Source organism: Atheta coriaria, unplaced genomic scaffold, assembly GCF_025399875.1.
Source record: "Atheta coriaria isolate IRGN ID8LTWV9N9 unplaced genomic scaffold, Caltech_Dcor_3.1 hic_scaffold_8_pilon, whole genome shotgun sequence".
Classification (NCBI taxonomy): Eukaryota; Metazoa; Arthropoda; class Insecta; order Coleoptera; family Staphylinidae; genus Dalotia; species Dalotia coriaria.
In genome coordinates, this window is record NW_027045450.1 from 2,565,487 (window position 1) to 2,587,588 (window position 22,102).

The 22,102-nt window shown below is 34.0% G+C and overlaps 4 long non-coding RNA genes across 4 annotated transcripts; all 4 read left to right on the forward strand.

The window, feature by feature from the left end:
• The first annotated feature begins 32 nt into the window (after positions 1-32).
• On the forward strand, positions 33-1,931 carry LOC135796995 (uncharacterized). Its single transcript, XR_010549424.1, has 2 exons — positions 33-826; positions 1,232-1,931. It is a non-coding gene; the product is annotated as an uncharacterized lncRNA (long non-coding RNA).
• A 4,251-nt stretch (positions 1,932-6,182) lies between these two features.
• LOC135797236 (uncharacterized) lies at positions 6,183-6,793 on the forward strand. The gene is made up of 2 exons (XR_010549502.1): positions 6,183-6,504; positions 6,582-6,793. It is a non-coding gene; the product is annotated as an uncharacterized lncRNA (long non-coding RNA).
• Positions 6,794-9,458: 2,665 nt separating this feature from the next.
• On the forward strand, positions 9,459-9,841 carry LOC135797618 (uncharacterized). Its single transcript, XR_010549593.1, has 2 exons — positions 9,459-9,579; positions 9,648-9,841. It is a non-coding gene; the product is annotated as an uncharacterized lncRNA (long non-coding RNA).
• Positions 9,842-11,325: 1,484 nt separating this feature from the next.
• On the forward strand, positions 11,326-11,807 carry LOC135797447 (uncharacterized). The gene is made up of 2 exons (XR_010549541.1): positions 11,326-11,456; positions 11,510-11,807. It is a non-coding gene; the product is annotated as an uncharacterized lncRNA (long non-coding RNA).
• Positions 11,808-22,102: the final 10,295 nt, after the last annotated feature.

The window sequence follows — 22,102 nt, forward strand, 5'->3', positions numbered from 1 at the left end:
CCTTTCGGTCTCGGACCCGACACCCGACTTGGCCTGGGCGGGCCGGGGAGGTCCTTGGTTCACAGGCAGGTCACGCATCGGGCCAATAGGCGGCCCGCGGTGCTGGTGGAAGGGGCGCGACACGCGAAAACCACACTCACTCACTACCACAATGAGGGCGTTTTTCCTCTACCACACACCACCAGCACCACCCACCCACACTTCGCGATGTGTTTCCATCGTTACCGCGTGCGTGCACGATTCGCGCACGTCGCCCAACGAGGAGACGCGTAGTTGTTACTTCGATATCGGATGCTGAGCATCATAACAATAATATCAAAAAATACCGGTGAAAAAAACCTCAGTGAACCCTTTTTTTGTTGTTATATTATATTTGGGGCACGTGTGCATCAGCATCCCTCTCATCCTCTTGAATCTGCGTTACCTGATTATATTCTCTACCCTTTTGCATCCCTCTGTGCGCGTGCACGGCACACGCACACGCATCAGGTGTTTCGGTGCTTCGGCTCTTTGCGTTATTGAGTTAGGACGGTACAAGTGCGGCAATAACACTTCCGGGATTGTGTTGGTGCGGTGTGCAGTGTGGTAGATAAACGTGCGCGGCAATTAGCGGTACAACGGGTGCATAATTTCATGTTGCAATAAAACTACATGCGACTAACAAGGCGATAAACGTGTTGTATAATTTTATACAAGGGTAGAAATAATTATGTTGTAATTAGTATATTTAATTAAAAATAATGCGGTTGAAAAATTTTGAAATAATTTTTTTGTTTGAGTTATGGGGATTTTTAAAAAATACCGGTATTTTTTGTTGGAAAAACCGGTAGGTATTTGAAGTAATAACCGGTACTTTTTTATTTTTATTATTTGTTACGATTAAATTTTAAGTTTTCAAAATTAAAATTTTTTTTCTTTAAATGTTAAAATACCGGTATTTTTGGGTAAAAAACCGGTAGGTATTTGAGGTAAAAACCGGTATTTTATTATTTTTTATTATAAATTTAAATTTTACATTTTTATACATTTTTACATTTTTTTTTTGTTTTACAAAGTAAAAGGTATTTGAAATATTTTTCGGTTTTAACATATTTTTCCTATAAATTAAAACTAATTCTTCATAAATAATTAACTTTTTAACATTTTTTCTAAATACCGATATTTTTACTATTTTTCCATGTTTTTCTCTCCTAAATTCTCGTGTTTTGTACTAATCGTTGTCTTTTCATAGGCATCCGAGCGTGAACAACATGCGCTCGAGTTAATTAACTACCCGAAGTGCTCACTAGCGCCTGGCCCACCTAATTCGGAACGAGAGGCGCATCATTCTTATTTCCTCGCCGCGTGGATTTTCATTACTTTGTGTCGTCGATACGCCCTGCGCGACGCACACCTTCTCCTCGGGGAGCTTATCTCTGCTTTTGTGATGCGGCGTTTTCATCAAGACGTCGGCGGAGTGTGTCTGTCTATCTTCTTATACTGTCGTACTTCTTATAGGTACCTATATAGCTACCTACGCAGGATCGGATAATACTGTCGTCGTTGGAGGAGTTTGAAAGTTTGCTAACAATGTGCACGAAAATCTTCACAATGCTTTTCTTTCTTACATAATAGGTAATAATAGAATAAGTATGGAACATTGGGTAGGGAAATGTGAAGTTTAATCTTCATTTCCTAATTAACTTTTGTATATTGTGTAATAATCTGAGTAAAATATATTAAATTAATTTTTGGTAAATTATTTTGTGGAAAAACAACGTTTTTTGCATTTTTTGGTAAAATTTGATCGTTTTTTGCGTTTTTCTTCAATTTTTCTTGGGATTTTAAGGAATATTTTGATACAAATCTTTAACAATCATGTTTTGCTATATATTTATTGCTATGTTGTATAATAATCTGAGTAAAATACAGTAAAATGAATTTTTGGTGAATTATTTTGTGGAAAAACGAGTGATTTTTACCTTTTTTCGCATTTTTTTGACAAATTTTGATCGTTTTTTGCGTTTTTCGTCGTGTTTTCTAAGGTTTTAAAAGATTATTTTGATAAAAATTATTGATAGCTATGTTTTGCTATATTTTTAATTAAAAAATTATTAATTTTTGCCAATATAATAACAGATATTAATTAAATTATACACAAATAATCAATTTTTGGTCAAATTTTGATCGTTTTTTTTTGCGTTTTTCTCCATTTTTCTTACGTTTTTAAGGAGTATTTTAATAAAAATAATTGATAATCATGTTTTTCTATATTTTTACTTAAAAAATTATTAATTTTTACCAATAAAATCACAGATATTAATTAAATTATACAAAAATAATGCGTTTTTTGCCAAATTTTCATACTTTTCTAAAATTTTTAACATTTTTTCAATTTTTAAACCTTTATAACCCGTAATAAATGATTTATGATCCTTCCAGTAAACATTCCAATTGTTTTCCTGCCTAATCTCACCAAAAGAAAGCCTGGGTCATCGAAAAAGCGGTTGAACTTGTTTGACACTATCCCTGTCCGGTCCCAAAACCGTCGCAACAATTAATGACCATACTGGTCATCCTGGCCATTCTTTCTACAAATCTTTCTCAATGCGTGCGTTTTATTTTCGGCCAAAATAAATAAACCCACTGGCGTTCGGTTATCGAGAACCCCTCTTTGAATATTCCAACCATTCTTGACCTTTCTATCTATTCACGCATTCACAATCAAAGTTTGGTGCGGCTAAGGTGTGCTGGTGTAATATGCATATCGTATGCATACGGTTCGCATGAATTAGCCGTGCGGCGCCCTTCGGAAGGAAGAACAGGTCAGTGTCGGAATGGGGTTCCCACGGTCGCGCACCCTGTGCGCACATGTGCGTCGCCAAAACCGGGGACGCATATGCGGTGTGTCGATCCAGCGCGGCGCTGATTTATTGCTCAGATATGTAAAGTTAAGTAAAAACATGCAAAGTCGATCATTTTTACATGCTACCGCTGAATGGGCACAGATTGATATGGTTCAAATCGCCCTTTTTTGGGGATTTCCATAAAATTTGGGTTTTTGAAGGGATTGTTAACCGTTTTCTAACGGAATTTCATTTTGGTGAATTTATTTTTATTGAGAATTGAATTTTTGATATTTAAAACAAAAAATACCGGTATTTTGTATGAAAAAACCGGTATAATACCGGTATTTCATGAAAAAACCGGTAAAATACCGATATTTACCCAGAAAATTTTTAAATTAATATTTTGATTAATTTTTTCATTGCAAAAATTGAGTTTTCTTATTTTTTATTAATGAAAAATACCGGTATTTTGTTTGTAAAACCGGTATAATACCGGTATTTTATGAAAAAACCTGAAAAATACAATAATTAATTTTTGGTCTTAATTTTTTGCAAGAATAGAATTTTTGTCTTTTTTATTCATAAAAATACCGGTATTTATTAACTAAAACCGGTATTATACCGGTTTTTATTAAAAATGTCGGAGTTTTTTACCCAAGAAAATAGTTATTAGTGTATTCTCTTGTAATCAATTAGTAATATTTGCGTACAGGATCAAGGATAACAAGAGAAGCTTGAGTTTGAGTTATTAAGATGTAAACCAAGCGATGAAGGGACAGGAGAAGAAGGGATGAAGACGTTGGGGTTGCAGCGCGAGGATAATTTACAACGTCCATGGGAATACGTCGTCCTGGCATCCTCTCGTCCTTCATATTGTATATTGGTCGATGAATACACACCGGCTGCACTGTCGTATCGCGTGGCCCATTAATTACCTTGGTAATCACTACCGTCGCTCCAATTAGCGACAAACCACCCTTCCGCACCGCACGCGCAGATTTAGGCTCAGAGTAGCAAATACTAAAAAAACATTTCTAATTATTTCATCACATTTTATAATGTTCATTAGCACCCCGCTTATTTTTCCTCTCGTCGGGGACTAAATTCATTTACACCCTCAGTGGTGAGCATCAGTTTTTAACCGCGTTAATTTATCTACTGCTGTGTTACCCCTTGTTGTGGAAGAAAGTGTAACAAAAAAGAAAATGAGATGCGACCGCTGCGATGAAGCGCGCAGAATGAAGCCGAGACTTTTCGTAATTGTTAATTGCAACATGATTCGATTAAAAACGAATTTATTCCGCACTCGTCGTCGGTTTTTTTCTATATTGCTCATCAAAAAATACTCGACGGTGGCTTTTCTTACTTCGTACCCTCTGTCACATCCGGGCAACCCTTCGTAAGTGGGCTATTTTTATGTAAATTTGCCAAATTTTCACAAATAAAAAATAAATTACTTTTGCAAATTTTATTTTACGACATTTTAATATGAAGAAAAATTCTATTCACGCGAAAATTCAGTCAGAAAAATGGATTATTTTTGGTTTTTATAAAATACCGGTATAATACCGGTATTTTTCGAGGAAACCGGTTAAATACCGGTATTTGTTTGTAAGAATAGGTAAAAAACAGGCATTTATTAATTTTAAAAATTTAATAACTAGAATAAAAACCGATATAATACCGGTATTTTGCAGCAAAACCGATTAAATACCGGTATTTTTTAGAAAAACCGGTATTTTTAATTTTTTTTCCACATGAGTATGATATGAAAAATAAAACTGATCAATGCATCCAGGCGAGGAAAAAGCCCGCCCCACACTTGAGCGTTATTTCATTACGCATTATGAAGTGCTCACAGCGGCGAACGGTAGCAGTCCGACATTAAACGGAGCGTATGAGTAATTGTTACGCTGTAGCGCGCCCGCACGAAGGCTAATAAACGCGCAACCGCCCCCGCCCGGATGGCGCGGTGATGTTGATGTGCCGATGCGGTGATGTGTGACGCCGCCGGCAGAGGTTGCGGCGGCGCGCGGCGATTACACACATTCAGCGCCCGTCTAGCATAAATGTTAATACGCTAATCCGACATTTAAAAGCGAAACGAGAGAGGGTGCGACAATACCGCCGACGGTTTTCCGACCATTGTGTTAGCTTAGTCTCTTAATCCTTTTCTTCGCTTCACTGTGTTTGTATTTTGTGTACAAATGTGGGTATTACATCATATGCTGCGGTATTGTACAAGCGTAAGATAGGTTAGGTTCGGTTTGGAGGAGAAAAACGTAAAATACCGGTATTTTGAGTGAAAAACCGGTTAAAAACCGGTATTTTTTAAATAAAAAATTGTAATTTGTAGATATTTAATAATAAAATTTTTTTAATATAGGTATTTTGTGATAAAAATTGTTTAATACCGGTATTTTTTAGGAAAACCGGTTAAATACCGGTATTTTTAGAGTAAAAAAATTGTAATTTGTCGATATTTTTTAATAAGAACTGTTAGAATATCGGTTTTTTTATGATAAAACTTGTCTAATACCGGTATTTTAAGAAATACCGGTTAAATACCGGTATTTTCAGATTAAAAAAATTAAATCTGTCGATATTTTTTAATAAAAACTCGTATAACACCGATATTTTGTGTAAAAACTTGTCTAATACCGGTATTTAATTGAAAAAAACCGGTTAAATACCGGTTAAAAACCGGTTTTTCCTAAAAAAAATATTTTTTTACCTGAATTTTGTTGAATTTCAACTTTAACTTCCGCATTTGTGCTTTGTGCGGGTGTACTCGTAGTGTAACTGTAACTTGTCGCTGTTTCTCAGCGATCTTATCTACACCCAAGACTGTAAGACATATTGCCGTGCGATAAGAGCGACGTCGGTTTTAATGTCTCCGTGAGACTATGCTTTACCTTCGCGGTTATCTACCAACATATTACTTTTCTTGCGCTTTTGTGCATCCGACAATAATTCGCGGCAATCTCAGCTAAAACAAAATTCCCTTTACCTACATTCTTGTTGGTTTCACATGAACATCTTCTCTTTTTGTGTTTCACGTCAACACAACGACGACGAAACAAAGATAACACAGATTATGATATTATGCAAAAACACATCAAAAGTACATTGTACATTAATGATCATTATACACGAATATAATGATGTTGATATTATATTAATAATTAGAATCTGAGAGAGAATTTGTTTGTGGTGTTGATGAAGATGAAATGAAGTTGACATGACGAAATTGAGCGAATCACAGCAACTGACGTTATTATCGCCGAGACACGCACGGAAGACTTCTCCGCCGTGACAAATCATCAATATCAAGTCCCATGGGTGACGCACACTGTCAGGGGATTGTGTAACTTAATGAAACTTACTTTTTCTCGAGTTGTTTGGTGTTTTTGTTTAATTTGTAATCAAAAACTTGCATCATCCACGCGTAATTATGTTTTTCATACGTCAATCTACATACCTACATTTTTTTTATTTATCTGTGTTAATTGTGTAAATCTTGGATTATATAAAAAGCAGCTTGGAGTTGAAGGTAGCATCAAATCATCTGATACATCTTAAGAAATCACAACAAAAAATATAAAATTTTATTAAAAAATGAATGTTTCGACTGTTTTCTTCGTAGTTTTGGCAGTTTTTGCTTTGGTACAAACTGGTAAGTTCATGTTTTATTTATTTAATTGTATAATGTTATATTTGAGTGTAAATGTTAATAATTATTTATATTTTTAGCATGGATGATGCCTCAACCTAATGGTGGAGGAGCCTTAATCGACATTTCTTCTGTTATCGAAGATCCAAACATCTTAAACTGCCTTAATATCCTTGGACATTAATGTTTTGAGTGTGAAGGATGTTAAACATTAATAATATGTTGTTTAAACTATATTATTAATCCCTACAGATCTTGTAAATAAATAAATTCATCTGTAAATACTTAAAAAGCACTGTTTTTCTCGAGATTTTTTCCTTGTAGTTTCCACAATTTTTAATAAAATTAAAATTTATAAAAACCAAAAGATGCGTGATTAAATTCTCTTTGATTTGATATATTAATCAATATTGTACATTGAATATGTTCTGAGATATTTAAATTTTATTAATTTTTATTTTTGAAGTTGATGGATATGCATAAACATTACTGATAAATATGGATCAAAGCACGAAATTAAACGCAGGCGGCTGATAACGCGCGTTATCACCAACATAAAACATAAAACCAAAGAAAAATAGACGCACGTCCGATAGCATGTTGATTTATGGAATTTCCCAATGTATTAATACGATCGTCTGATGCCCTGATCGTCTGGTTTTTTCCTCGTCGAAACTATTTCATTTTTTGCTCTTCTTCGACTTCCCCCAGGCAGAAATACTTCAGGGAGTCGTAAAAAACAATCGCGGAGATAAAATAAAATATAAGATGCCGATAGTGGAGTATATTCTATATGAAAATGATAAACTGCGCTTTTTTCTTTTACTTAGGTGATGGCTACTGCCACAGAAACTAAAAACTAAAGCAAAGAGAAAAAAAATAGAATTTGAGATTAATAAAAATTGGTGTTTACTAAGAGGGTGACAGAGTAGAGTAGAGGGAAACAGACACATGTGAGTTGATATACGCGTAATCGTGTTTCGTGTTGCTCTTAGCTCTAATCGAGTTAGTTGATGTGATGAGATGCTGGCGCACTAGCAAGTGCAACTATAAACGGCACAAGCCGACACTTAACCAACACTCACACTTTTATTACCGCCAGGGAAGGAAAACAGACGCATTTTGTATTTTTACCAAAAATATGAAACGTTTCTTTTATTTCTATGATAGTATATTAAGTATCACGTGACTAAAGTGGAGTTTTAGTCACGGGAGTGATTAAAAGCTAATATAGCGAGTGTTTAATCAATCGAGTGATTAATAATGTTTAGCCACGTGATGCTTTTGCTGTTTTTTTTCTATTTTCTATTTATTTCTACGTTTTGTGCTGCTCCGTAGGCAAATACGCATGCGCAGTCTCCACCCCGTGACTAAAACCCGTGACTAAAGTACTTTTTTCACATTTTTGGTCGTTTTTGCTTAAAATATCACTTTTTGTGCCTCAAAACCGTGAAAAACTTAAATTTTAAAAGTGAAAGTACAAAATAGTTGTATATTTTGTTGGTGTAGTAAGTTTTTTTAGAGTGATTAAAAGCTAATATTGCGAGTGTTTAATCAATCGAGTGATTAATAATGTTTAGCCACGTGATGCTTTTGCTGTTTTTTTTTTCTATTTTCTATTTATTTCTACGTTTTGTGCTGCTCCGTAGGCAAATACGCATGCGCAGTCTCCACCCCGTGACTAAAACCCGTGACTAAAGTACTTTTTTCACATTTATGGCCGTTTTTGCTTAAAATATCGCTTTTGTGCCTCAAAACCGTGAATAACTTGCATTTTAAAAGTGAAAGTACAAAATAGTTGTATATTTTGTTGGTGTAGTAAGTTTTTTTAGAGTGATTAAAAGCTAATATAGCGAGGGTTTAATCAATGGAGTGATTAATAATGTTTAGCCACTTGATGCTTTTGCTTTTTGTCTCTATTTTCTATTTATTTCTACGTTTTGTGCTGCACCGTAGGCTAATGCGCATGCGCAAACTTCACCCCGTGACTAAAACCCGTGACTAATGTACTTTAATCACATTTTTGGCCGTTTTTGCTTAAAATATCACTTTTTATGTCTAAAAATCATAAAAAGCTTGAGTTTTAAAAGTGAAAGTACAGAATAGTTGTATTTTGTTAGTGTAGTAAGTTTTAAGTTAGTATTTGAATACAAATTGGAACAATGCGTTTTGTCGCTGATTTGAATGGCGGGGTTCAACGGCACACACAAAAAAGGGGAACCTTATCAGCGCGGCGAGAGAGTTCAGACGGGCATTAACAATGCCGGGTTGGTGTTATCTGCGTGCTATCGCAACGAGTTGCCGATTTCGACTGTCGCCGCAGCCGTGCTCTTTGCACTCTCGCCGCAGCGCCCGAAATTGTAAAACCTATCGAAGATCGTGCCATCCAGATTGCACTAGATTGAGGAGACACAAAGCATAGACCCTTGTTCTATTTCTAATTTCAACTTTTGAGGTTTTACCAAAAACCGGTATTAAAACGGTTTTTCATAAAAAATACCGGTATTAAACCGGTTTTTACTAAACATTTAAGTTTTTAGATGTTTTGAGAAAAATAATTAATTTTTAGTTTCTTGTTCTTGTTCCACGTTTGATGATGTGTCAGATGAGGACAAGGGGGTAACAAATACGTTTTTGTCGTCCCTTTACCACACTATTCAAATAGATAAGGGTTGATTCGAGCCGGCTTCTAATTATATTATATCAGTAGGGTCATATATCAAATCGAAAAGGGGAAATGTGCTCAAGAGCTTGTTGAAATCAGATTTTTTGATTATTTTTTAAACATAACCTCAATTGACACCTAGAAAACGTCAATAATACAATTTTTTCCATTACATGATATTTTCACAGTGATAAACTCATGCGTATGTTAATTATTTATATTTACAATATAAACAAAGTATAATCAACAATTATTTTATATAAAAAGACTGAGAAATGTGGAATAATCATCAGATATCACAAGATATTACAATAATACCAACATAACCTCAAATCATAACCTAAAATTCAAAAAAATGAGTTTTATCAAAGTCATCTTTGTTTTTGTTGTTGTTATGGCTCTATTCCAAGATGGTAATTATTTATATTTATATTTTCATTAAAAAAATCATTAATTATTAATTAATATTAATTATATTTAGTTTGGATGATGCCCCAACCTCATGGCGGCGCTTTAATCGACATTTCTTCTGTTATCGAAAATCCACAAATCCTCAACTGCCTCAATATCCTTGGAGAATATTGTTACACCTGTGAAGGGTGTTAAACATCTCAAAAATATTTTGTTTCTTGTAAATATGCTTCTGCTGAATGTAAATAAAATTATTTGAGGTTATGCATTGACATTTCGAAAGAATCTCCCCTTTTTACTTTTTTATGTTTATGAGTTAATTGTGTGCGTGTATAGTCCACCACCCTTGCACATCACAACCGCGGAATTGTATAGCGGGCAGCAGGTGTTCTATTTCCAATAATTAACCACGGAATGGTGGGCGGTGACGTCACATTTTAATAATCGTCGAGAGCGCTGTTTGCGGCTTTGTGTGCGCACAGCCATGGCACAATAACGGTCATTGACTAAGGGGAAATCATTTGTAAAAGAGTCATTCTCGAGTGGGTACACACATCAGGCCAGAATCTTTAGTTTTCAATCTTCAAATGACGAAAAAAACTTTTGTTTGGGGTTTTTACTAACAATTAAACTCAAAACAATAAAAAAATACAAAAAATATTTTATCAGATTTTGTTTGTAATAAAAAAATAAATATTTTGATAAAAAAATAACTTTTTGATTATTTTAGAATTTAACCCTACTTTTTTAGAAAATATCGGTATTTAACCGGTTTTCCGCAAAAATAACCGGTATTATTTCGGTTTTTAGTAAAAAAAAATACCGCATTTTATTAAGAAATATAAATGGATTTAAAAGTTTTTGTAAATACCGGTATTTAACCGGTTTTTCTCACAAAATACCGGTATTATACCGGTTTGTTTTTAATAAAAACAGTTTTTTTCCTCAGAATACCCGTGAATTATATTTTCTTTTTTAAATACCGGTATTTAACCGGTTTTTCTCACAAAATACCGGTATTATACCGTTTTTTTAAAAATAAAAAACAGTTTTTTCCTCAGAATACACGTAAATTATATTTATTTTTGTAAATACCGGTATTTAACCGGTTTTCTTGACAAAATACCGGTATTTTTTTTACTTTATAGGAAATAAAATGAATTTTTCGAGGTTTTGAGGTGTTTAAATGATTACAGGTTTAGATTACTATTAGAATTGCGCCTGGTTGATTTGTAGGGTGGATCTGAATTCGTGAATTGTGAATGTGAGCAGCGAGGGTGAGCCTCGGCGTGGTCGGTGGTCGCTGCGTTAAATGATGATTACGTGGGGCGTTTAGTATAGTGGTTAGTGGATTGCCATTGTCAGGATGACCAATGTGGTGCTCTTACGGTTGACAATAGCGCATCTGCGTCACTGAAATACTAGGATATTCAGGATATTCAGGATATTCACAATTGCGCACGAGAAATCCCCGGATAGATTGAAGACATCTGTAACGCAAATTAATTTTTCAACCATAAAAATAAAATTTTAATTTTTCTATAAATTACGAGTGATAAAAGTATTTATTTAAGAAATAAATATTTATTTATGTGTAATCAGTCTGATTACGAGTGTTTATTGTGATCTGTAATGAAAAATAAATTTATTTTGTAAATAAGGTTATGTATTGTCAAATAAAACATTCACGTAATGAAAATTAATCAAAACGAGTATAAAAAGAGTTGGAAAGTTGCATAAAACATCATAACACAGAACAATCTTTAAAGATTTACATATATTTAATACCTAACCTCAAAAACAGTAAATTCTAACCTCAAAATGCATTTTTTCAAAGTTTTACTTGCACTTCTCTCTGTTTTTGCTGTATTTCAACATGGTAAGTAAAATTATTATACAAAAAAAAATTTTTATTTATTTTTATAATTTTAGCTTTGATGAAACCCCATGGAGGTACCCTTATCGACATTTCATCCCTTATCAAAGATCCTGAGCTTCTTAACAATATTAACATCTTAACCTCAGACGATTGTGATTGCAACGATTGCAACAACTGCAACAACTGTAATTGTTGTTAAAAGCGATAAAAATGTATAATACCCAAGTTATCTCCTTAATATTCTGTAAATGTTGTAAATACAAGTTGTAAATGCGTGCAATATAATGTAACATAGTGTAATGCTTTGTATGTCACGATTATAAATGACCATTGGTCGAGGAATGCCAACAATTCTAATTAAATTTCGAACCGACCCCAAACGCAACCACACGCACATTCCCAACCAGTGCTAGGCAACCAGTCATACTCCACTACAACACAACCTAAACTTACAACTACAAACAGTTTGAATTTCACTGGCATTTCAAGTGTGAAATCATTTTGTCTTTTGTCACATTAACATGCAAAACAGGGTGTAGTACTAATAGGAACAGAGATTCTGATTAATTAATAACACTACACGCGTCGCATAATCGTCATTGACGTCATTATCTTGTGTTTACATTCAGCAGGATGTCGGAGGAAATCGTAAATGTCGTTGAGGAAGTCTGAAATGGATACGCGCGGCGAGGGTATGCGATGACAAACTTCCGAAGAGCAACAAGCTGTAGGTGTGTCAGCGGTTAGACACTTGAACGAGGTAATTACACAGCTATTGATTGCAAGCCTTTCCCCTTGCGTCCGCGCTGCGTCCTCACGTTTGGGTAACGTCTGGTTTTATTCGTGACCGGAGGTAGAGGGTTTCGTATTAGGAGTACCTATGCGCGTGCTTCAATATTTGCTTGCATGTCTGGCGGCGTTGTAGAAACTTCGAAAATTGTGTTGGGTAATTAATTGATGAAAAAAATTAGTTTTGAGTGGAAAAATTAAAAAATTGAAATTTTGAAGTTTTTTTGATGAAATTTCATTGTTTTTAAATTATTTATAGTGAAACATGTTGTTATTAATGATTTAAAAGTGTTTATGTTTAAATATTTATATATTTGATTGATCTAACCTCATTTTAAGCAATTTTTTGATTAAGAAAATGCTGTATATTGAAAAAAAATGAAATTTAAATTTGTTTTTTACTAAAATTTTACTTTTTTACAATTATTGAATGTTAAAATTGTTATTTTACTTTATTTATAAGTATTTATTTAAAAGTCTATATTTTAAGAGGTTCTAACCTCATTTTTGGCAATAAATTGATTAAAAAATTAAAGTAAAACAAGAAAAAGACTATAAAACTGAAAAAATTGAATTTTTTAAGTTTTTTTTGATAAATTTTACTTTTTTTTAAATATTTATAGTGAAAATTGTTGCTATTATTGATTTAAAAGTGTTTATGTTTAAAAAATTATATATTTGATTGATCTAACTTCATTTTAAGCAATTATTTGATTAAGAAAATGCTGTAAAATGAAAAAAATTAAATTTAAAATTTTTTTTAACTAAAATTTCCTTTTTTACAATTATTTAATGTAAAAATTGTTATTTTACTTTATTTATAAGTATTCATTTAAAAGTCTATATTTTAAGAGGTTCTAATCTCATTTTTGGCAATATTTTGATTAAAAAATTAAAGTAAAACAAAGAAAATGACAATAAAAGTGGAAAAATTTAATTTTTTAAGTTTTTTTGATAAAATTTGACTTTTTTTAAATATTTATAGTGAAAATTGTTGCTATTATTGATTTAAAAGTGATTATGTTTAAAAATTTATATATTTGATAGATCTAACCTCATTTTAAGCAATTATTTGATTAAGAAAATGCTGTAAAATGAAAAAAACGGATTTTTTAGTTTTTTACCAAAATTTAACTTTTTTCCTAATAATTCACAGTAAAAATTATTGCTATTGTTAATTTATAACTTTTTATTTAAAAATTTATACTTTTAGAAGTTCTAACCTCAATTTTTGTCAATTATTTTATTAAAAAATTACAGTAAAACCCAAAAATGAAAATAAAAATGAAAAAAATTAAATTTACAAGCTTTTATACTAAAAAACTCATTTTTATCATTAATAGTAAACATTCACTATAAGAATCATCCATTGTTACTATTGTTCATTCAAAATTGTTTGTTTCAATATTTTTTTATTAATTTTAAAACAATTACCTACGTAAAACCTTAAAATAAACGTTTAAACGTTCATTTAGTATAAAAGCGTTGATATTTTTACGTTTTACATCATTCACTCACTGTTAACCTACAATAGTACCAACATAACCTCAACAATGAACTTCTACTACTTTTTCTTCATGATTGTCTCGGTTTTCGCTCATTTCCAAACTGGTAAGTTAATTTTTAACTGTTTTACATCTATTTTCATATTTTTAACAATTTTTTATAGTTTTGATGCATCCTGGAGGCAATCATCATCACCATCATCATAATCAACCTTTGATTGACGTGTCGGCTGCTTCCAACGCAAAAATCCTTGACAATGTCAACATTCTCACTAAATAATTGTAAATGATTCTAATAATTGTAAATATGTACATCTGAATAAAATCTAAATCAAAAACGAATTATATTCATGAAATTTTCAAATCTGTGAAATAATACCAGCGCACTTTATTGGTTATTTATGCAAATGTGGCAAAGCTGCTCGAAGGCGATAAAGTATTAAGAAAGACGCTACGCCTCCACATCCACCAAAACCACAAGGAGACTATATCTACTCTCTCTTCTTACGCTCGGTGTATCTTAAGTAATTATTCGCCGCCTTGTTGACGGAATCTAATTAATACGGGGGTATTTATCTTACAAATTAAGTTGCATCGCCGCTCGCGAGCGCAAATACCGTCTAAATTCAATGATTAATTACTTAGTTATCATTCACACGAACGCAGCCGCCGCAGCCACCACCGCTGGGACACGCAGGACACGCGGGGTGGTGGTGAGTGGTGAGATATCAAGGGAGGCACAATGCAGGGGTAGCAGGAGCCCGTTGATTATTTTAAAAACAAGTAGCGCTGGTGGATAAGAAAGAAAAAGAGAGGGGGAACAATCAACAACTCACTTTTGACGTGCAGATTTATGGACGGAGTCAATTATAACGATTGTTTTAAGATGTAATTAAAAATATGTGTGGTGGGTTGCATAATTCATAGCTATTCATCAATATATACACTTTTAGTGGAGAATTTTCACTTTTTTCGTGTTTTATGGCATTTTTAGGTGCGTTTTAATGAAAAACGTGTATGTTGGGTTGCATACTATAAAAAATTCAATAATTTACGTTTTTTGTGGTTAATTTTTACTTTTTTGACATTTTACGACATTTTTGAGTGTTTTTTACAGTTTTGATTAAAAATGTGTGTGGTGGGTTGCATAATTCATAGCTATTCATCAATATATACACTTATAGTGAAGAATTTATACTTTTTTCGTGTTTTATGGCATTTTTAGGTGCGTTTTAATGAAAAATGTGTATATTTGGTTGCATACTGTAAAAGAATTCAATAATTTACGTTTTTTGTGGTTAATTTTTACTTTTTTTGACGTTTTACAACAATTTTTGAGTGTTTTTTAAAGAAATATTTGAAAATATGTGATTTGGGTTGCCAAATTCAACGTTATTTATCAATCTTATATATTTCTATTAAAAATTTTTACTTTTTCTAACCTAAAATCAATTATTTTGCTGGTTTTAAGACAAAATATTAAAAAATGTATGTTTAGTTGCCTAATTCACAGTTATTTAACACAATACACACTTCTACAGGATAATTCTCACTCTGCATCACATTTTACGACACTTTTTCGACGCTGTAAACTAAAGTGGCTGAAATATCATCCAGTTTGCAAGTCTAATGCCCGCACCCTCTTTTATTCCACTCCACATTGTTCGTATATGGTAATTCGGATTTTTATTCATGTGTTTCACACGTTCACGCTGCAAACTCTTTTTCCGCGCGGTGTATATCTGATCATTCCGATGCTAAACGCTAAACATTTCAGCGTTTTCTTGATCTACGGCTATATAACTCCTAAGCGTTTGTGAGGAGTGAGTTGTTGGTCACTCAAAAGACAAAATCCCCTGCAAGATGGAACTGGAGCTAGAGAGATCTCTGGATTATCCTTATTCAGATATTGCTATGGAGAGTAAAGACTAGAAAGAGGAAAGAACGGTCAGTTTATCCCTCGAGTTCTATTTAAATTCAGGGCATATCAAGATGAATACTAGTGGATGAGAATAAGTCGGAGGATTCAAGGAGAGTTCTGAGGCTTGAAAAATCAATAGGGGGGAGTTTAGGTGAGGTTATGTTTGGTTTTCAGTGTCATTACATAAAATAACGTGAGTGTTATTGAATATTTTTTTTTGATTTTCAGGTTAAAAACTTGATAATTTAGTCAATTTGATCAAAAAATCAATGTTTGTAAAGTTTACAAACCAAAATCTTGAACTATTTGAGGTTATATTGGATTTTCACAGTCATAACCTCATTTATCAACAAATATAATCAAATAATATCATTATTATAGTATAAAATGTTGCTTTACTGCTTATAAAGTCAATAATTTGTCAAATCTATTCAAAAAAGTCAATAAAACCAAGTTGACAAACAAATTTTAAAGATTTTTTGAGGTTATATTAGATTTTCACAGACATAACCTCATTAAACAGCAAATGTAATCAAATAATATCATTATTACAGTTTAAAATGTTGATTTACGGCTTATAGAGTCAATAATTTGGCCAGTTTGATCAAAAATATCAACATAATCAAGTTTACAACCAAAATTTTAATATTTTTGAGGTTATATTTGATTTTTACGGTCATAACCTCATTTTACAATGAATATAATACAAAAACGTCATTGTCATTGTATAATTTGTTGATTTTCTTCTTATAACCAACGTAAAACATTCCAATTGTTACTATTTAAATATTATACTACTTTATTGTTAATTTTTCATATAAAACCGAGCAGTTTTATTCATAATTCATTCAAATATCTTCATCCACAACCACAACAAGTACAACCACATCATAAACATGCAATTCATCAAATATTTCTTTGTTTTACTCTGTGTTTTGTCCTTTGTACCAGTTGGTAAGCAATTTTTATTAAAAAAAAAAACAATTTTTAACCTAAATCAATTAATTTGTAATTTTAGTATGGATGAGACATCATTCTACAAAACTAGCTGACATTTCAGCTGCATCAGGAGCTAAAGTCTTAAACAACGTCAACATACTTTCAAATAAACCAAAATTAGCTGCCTAAAAAATTAGTTAAACAAAATATTCATGTAAATATGTCAAAAATGTAAATAAATATCAAATGAATGAAAACTGATTTATTTTTTTGTGAATTAAGCACTTTTTGCACTTTCTGACACTTGTTCCCATCTCCGAGGGTGGTCAAAATTGATTCCATGATTCCATGTTGCCAACCCTTACCTCGTGCATCACATTATACAATCGCTAGTGGCTGCTGGTGTAATTACTACCCAGGCATCTCCTCCACCACAAGGTCACTTAATTCGTCCTCGTCCTCTACGGCGAACCCTCAGGGGGACCGACGACTGCTGATTGAATGCGCCCTGCTCAGCTCCTCGACAATATATACGTCAATACGTATAAAGTACCTACGTCCCCGTAATTACAATTGATTAAGACCTTGGTAACAAGCAGCTAGATTCGTAGATATGAGAAATCATACATAATACAAAATACAAGTGTTTTACTTATCTACGATCTGAAGTTTTAGTCTTCTGATCAAATGAAACGTATAGAAACGTAGTGGAACAAAATGGCGTGTTTTTTATAACCCTCTTTTTGGTCTATTGTCCATGCATGTTTTATCTGTCATTGATCCGTCCGGGCCCAGGGGGTTGTGGCCGTAATTCGATATGTGGACCGCAGATGCGTCTGTGATCTTGGTTGATAATAGTTGCACACGCGTCAACAGCCGTATCAAATGTCAATTAAAATAACAATGACCGTGCGTGTTTGTATAGATGTGGTCCAGTTGCGGTGCGGCAAAGGTTTGACAGTTTGCTTTTTGTATTCGTTTGATGAGCCGCATTGTATTCATGACGTCTGATTAGTTATGCATTTTTGGATTTAATTTGTAATAAAGTTGTTTGTATCACTCTGTGTGTTATTTGCTGTGTTGTGGGTTGCCTAGGTGTGATTTTGTGGTGTAAGTTACGCCGGTCAGTACATGTGCATCATAAATTTGATTTTTAACGGGTCAAAACTAAAAAGTGAAGTTATACAGTGGTAGAAATCGATAGATGATTAAATTATGTTTATATTGATGTATAATTGATGGTGTAGAGTCGTTTATTTAAAACGTAATCAGTGAAAAGTGTTGATTTCTCTCGATGTAACCTTAAAACAACGGTGAGTTTGTTTATATTTACAAATTTAATTTTAAAAGTGAATTAATATGTACTCACATTGATATTGTACAGAATAGAAGTAAAATAACTACATTTCGACACATATTTAGATGTTTTGATTGATTAACAAGCTAAAAATACTAATTTTACATCTACACTTGTTTGAATGACAATGTTGTTTATTTGCTGTATTCAAAGTTGCCTACCTTATTGTGCGCGATAAGTTTGTAGTCGACTCGTATGTGGTGCATTTTAATTTCAACTTTTCACTAACAAAAACTCCAAATTAGTCTTATCCAGTGTTAACAATCGGTAAACAATCAAATTTCCTTCCTTCTGATATATAATTCATCACTTGCATTTGTCTGATTAAAAAATAATCCGTAGATTTATTTTCAGCCTGCAGTTAAACTCATCTAACCTCAAAATGTAACGAACAAAAGTTGCTGGTCAAATTGGTGTACGACAAGTTGCGCACAGTAAGTAAAAAATTTTAATTTCACCGCAAACTGATACGCAGCCAGATAGATAACATAGATAAGCTGCATAAAGCATGTTTTTTCGGGCTGCGCATAGATATCCACTTACATCCGAATGCAAACCGTGAAAAACCAGCGCGTTTGCATTTTTTCCATTCGCGATCGTATCAAAACTCAGCATTATGTGCTCGGTAACTAGATCGTCATTGTGTACGAGCTGGTTTTTTTTCTGTTATTTTTGTTATTCAAAAACGCGCCCAAACAAATTTTCCACTTTAAGGGCGCGTGAAGGATTTACAAGTAGCTGGAAATACGAATGTTTCGTGATAAAATCCTAATCGGCAAACATCATTTCCAGCAATTCAACGCGCAGCCCGTCAGCTCGAAAGACACGTTGACGTGAAGCGGATTGCAGAGGAAATGTGCATTTTGATTGACATTTTTTCACATGTGATTTAACAAGATTGGAAAATCAAACATTTTCCGAGGGGTGGAATGTGTTTTAAGTTGCACTTACTGCTAACATATTCGAGTTAGAATAATAGTAGTAGTAGTGGAGAAAATTTTGTGTTTTTCCTGTGCTGCGGGCCAGAGTCGTTTCGGCTGGTAAATGACTCGAAACGAATACGGTTAGAGTAAATGTATTTTTCTGTTTTTCGGGAATAATTCATCGTAATGCGGGGAAAGATGTCATTATTTTATATTCCGCGTGCTATCGCTATAAAATAAAAATGAAAATAAAATCAAAGCAGGGGACCGCAGCTAGCGCAAATCCAACAACGTTACACTTTGAATATGTTGCGGAATAAATGGGCGCTTTAAATTCTTAAAACGGCAAACACACACGCTTCTTTACGGTTTACGGTTTACGCTTTGGTAATTCTGGCAATTCGCTGGGATGCATGTGTTTGGAGGGTGAGGGCGGGAGAGCTTAAGGGTTTTAACATTTTATCAAATGTCAATTTCATGATAAAATTACAACACATTCAATATTTTGATTATTTTCACTAAAAACTTAATTTTGTACACGTTTTTTCGGTTTTATGTTCGGTGTCACGTCTGGTTTTCTGTTCTGTTCCGCATTTCTCCCTAAATTCTAGACTTTGTCTCTTTTTTCTGTCTTCTAGTGAAACTATTTTTAAGTTTCCCTATTTCCACGTTTCTGTCGGTCCCCAAAAACGCATTTGTCAGCTCGGCTACGCGGCGACAGTTTTTTGTTCGATTTTAAATCCGAAATGTGTCTGTGATTTCCTGCACCATATGCAGACAAGTAAAATCTGCTCGTTTCTAATTCCGAAGCGATTCTGTTTGATCATTTCTAACAGCAGTTTTAATTGTTTTCATGGCTTGTTTATTTATAAAACAAATTTTGGGATTAAACATAAAAGTGGCATAGATTAGCATCTAGTCTAGCTTATTCCAACATAAAATAGATTTTTTTGGTTTTTTAGTTTTTTTTTCTTAATTTTTGATGTTATAATCGCATTTCTCTGCGTTTTGTTCATCCTGATCCTTTGCAAAGCTCTGGAAGCATTCAAGCGTCGTGGATCCTTCGAAAATCGCAACAACCAGCTGCTGACTGTCGAAATCCACGCATACATTGAATGCGCGAGTTGGAAGTTGTGCGCTTTGTGCTTGAGATACTCTCAAGCTCACCCGAGTATCGAATAATCCGCGATTTGGCGTGGAAGGTGGAAAAGGCGCGAACGAGCGTGAACGTCTTGGGCGCGCTTTTCCGATTCGCGCGCGTGTATTTCGCTTTCCGCGCTTTTCGGGGTGTGGTTTAAGGCGGGGCCAGCCTGGAATCCTTTGAGTGATCCGGGCGGCCGACACCACCGCCGCCGCCACCGCAACCGCCACCGAGTGAAGTAATTATCCTGTTTGAGGCTTCTTTTTGCGATAAAGAAGCGCGGCTTATGCGAAAATGCGAAAAGCTCTTGGTTTATTAGAAAAATGGCAAAGCGCAAAGGGTGCATGATGCCTTCAGTCAACAAACCTCCAAAGGCTTCAAACATTCAACCAACAAACAAAAAAGAAAACAACACGTACAGAAAAAAACAGTTCAAAGAAACACGATGGATGGATTATTAAAAATTTCAAGCTGGACTCAAATTTAATAACATATATGCTGTGTGAAGCATAAATTTCCTCCATTTTTTTGATATTCGCAAATTTACGACTCAATTCGTATTGTGCAAGGGTGATATCCCTTCGTACACGTGATAAGGGTGCAACACATGCGCGCCGCAGATGATTGAAGTGTCCGCACGCAGAAAATTGAATTTTTTACTCCAAACTCACATCATGTATGGATATTGTTTAGGCTACACATCTCAATATAGCTTTTATTACAACAACTACCCTCTGATCACATTGATATTTTCACGACGCATGTCAAACATGCGCAATATTGATGGTTGTGGTGTGGAAAAAATTCCTAGACTTGCTTTCCGGGAAGGAAGCGCTGATCTTTGGGGTTGTCGAAAAGAAGGAAACGGGGAAACCACATTCTTACATCGACGAACACCTGAAACATATCATTCACATTTCTACGAGTACGAGACTACGACAAATCCAAAGAAGTAAGAAGCACTTCAAGCGCTAAGTCGAGAATTGTATTCCTATTTCATTTCCTGAGATTATTTTCGTGAAATACAAGAATTTCAGCGGTTGTATTTGCATATTAATCATAACAATACTAACTTTACGCCCGAGTGCAATTAAAATGGTAATAACGATGAAAAAAGCCACAAACGGCGCGTATTTTTTCTTGTCGGCCCACTTTCTAATTGCTTTATTACGCTGCTCGCCCGCAATTATTTTCTAATTAACAAAAAAATATTACGCAGACATAGAACATCATCCGAATTTACTCGGGGGTGGGCGAAATCAGCCAAGGGGAAATGAATTATATTGCGCCGCAGAGTGCCGAGTGGAGAGAAATAAAGTAGTGGCAAGTAAGGTGACACATGTGGTGAGCAATTCATAGGTAGAAGTGGTATGGTGTTCCTGTGGGGATCTCCCGGAAGCGATCCCGAGATTCTTCGCGTACTGATTTCGGATTCCCACAGTGCGCTCACGTCACTTTGTCTCAGCGTCGTTTCATAGACATGCAAAAATAGGAATTCACATATGACACATACCTACGCGGGTGATTTTACGGCTTCCTGCTTCTCACGCACTCGTCTACACTGTTTTTTTTCTTAAGTTAGAATCAGAATTGTGTTTGGGATGCAACATCCTAATATTCCTAATTGAATTAAATTGTTTGCCCACACACAGAATGACTTCAACCGCCGGATGTTGCAATGATACAGAACAATCTGTGTGGAAGTTGTGTAGAGATGATTTTTTAAGATTGTCACAACGTAAACAAGCAAATAACTAATATTTTATTGCGGATGGCGAACATTATCTGCTCCCTTAATTATCTCAGTTGATTAATAACGCGCAGGGAAGTAGGAAACAAGAAGCAAGCTGTGCCGCATGCCCGCACCGAAGATAAAAGATTACTGGTACTTAGACGCCGCCGCCAACGCAAAAATGCACATTTTACGGTGTTTCGCACTCGTAAATCATCCGCTGATTACCAAAAACAACATTAAGTTTCGTTGGTTTTTTGTTTTTGTTTTTTATTTCAATTATAAAACGCGAAAATATCTTGTTTGAGTTGAGTTTATGAGCGTGTTTGATAAATGTCT